Source organism: Etheostoma spectabile, chromosome 18 (assembly GCF_008692095.1).
Source record: "Etheostoma spectabile isolate EspeVRDwgs_2016 chromosome 18, UIUC_Espe_1.0, whole genome shotgun sequence".
Taxonomy (NCBI): domain Eukaryota; kingdom Metazoa; phylum Chordata; class Actinopteri; order Perciformes; family Percidae; genus Etheostoma; species Etheostoma spectabile.
Window position 1 is genome coordinate 15,445,487 of NC_045750.1, and position 1,318 is coordinate 15,446,804.

General features: G+C 42.2%; 1 protein-coding gene across 4 annotated transcripts in view; it reads left to right on the plus strand.

The window, feature by feature from the left end:
* The first annotated feature begins 443 nt into the window (after window positions 1–443).
* The window catches only part of trdn (triadin), a 13,607-nt gene continuing 12,732 nt past the window's right edge, over window positions 444–1,318 (plus strand). For 2 of the 4 annotated variants that reach the window (XM_032543499.1, XM_032543501.1), the window contains exon 1: window positions 447–913. The gene's annotated coding sequence lies outside the window, so the exon portion shown is untranslated. Of the gene's footprint in view, window positions 914–1,318 lie in introns of all 4 variants that reach the window. The other 2 variants (XM_032543502.1, XM_032543500.1) reach the window with 2 other exon arrangements.

A 1,318-nucleotide genomic window follows, 5' to 3' on the forward strand; every position in this document is an offset into this window, starting at 1 on the left:
AACAAAGAAAAGACCATAAATTATTGGAGGACCCCCCCCCCCCATCATACTAAAGCATATAATCAATGTAACTAAATCAATGACAGCCCTTCTTCAGTCACTTTACAGGTGCAAGGGAATGGACTTGATATCTGTGCAGTGGACGGGTCCGGTATAGGTGAGGTCAGGAAGGGAATAATGGTCCTCTCAGAGGAGGAACACTGATGTAACATCAGCTGTAGGCTGCCTCCATCATTAAAACATGATTAATACGCTCTGTGTTTCCGAGACACAAACACACACACACACACACACACACACACGGCACAAGAGACTTTTAGACCCTTTCCTCTTCACTTTTATTCTTTTCTCTTCCCCATTTTCCTTGATCTTTTGCTCCTACACTCCCTGTTTTCTTCCACTCGACTGTCTCCCCCCCTGTTTTTACTTCCACTATCTCTCTATTTTGGACCCTCGGAGGGGGCAGGGTGACTCTCAGTATGTCAACCCCTTCTCGGTCTCTCTCTCTCTCTCTCTCTCTTTTGGTTTTACTGTCTAGCAGTTAACCAGCTAGAACTGATCAGAAACTTTGACTCTTGGACACAAACTGAATCCGTCAAGAAGAACTTTGAAATTAACAAGAACACTAAAACATCCAAAGAGCTGTTTTCTGGCTTTCCTTCCATTTTCTCCTGTGGGGAAGGTTTTAGCGTATTTTTAGACCTGCCGTGATCCAGCTTAACTACAATCGCTGTACGCTTTCTGCCGCCGGATTTGAGCGTTTTCCCTCAATCGTCTTTTTCTCACAATCAACTGGGGCCAAAGAGGATTTAACGAAGGAGTTACATGTGCGTTTCTATGGTAACAGTGCATTTCCAAAGTCTTTGAAGGAGTGAGGGTTATCACTAAACATCCAGCAAACTCAAAGCCCAAGGTATTGTAAAAATCCATGTCACTCTGGCTGAACTTTATAACAATGATCTGATACTGAATGCTGAAGGTCTATGTAGTTCTTCCTTCTTGTTCCCATTTACAGTATCTACTTAAGGTTAGCTGCTGAGGATATACTCCCAAACTTTATAAGGTGGAAAACAGCAACGTTAATGGTGTTTAAGGACTTTTAATGTTAAACTAATGAACAGTTGTGTTATAATCTACATGTTAGCTAGAATGTCTGGCTTTTTCTTCCTTGGGTGTGCTGTACACATTAAAGTGCCCATATTAGGAAAAAGTCACTTTTTCTGGGATTCGGGGTGTTGTTTTGTGTCTCTGGTGCTTCCACAAGCATACAAACCTGGAAAAAAAACTAGCCATGCTGTTTTGAGTGAGATACGGGTTT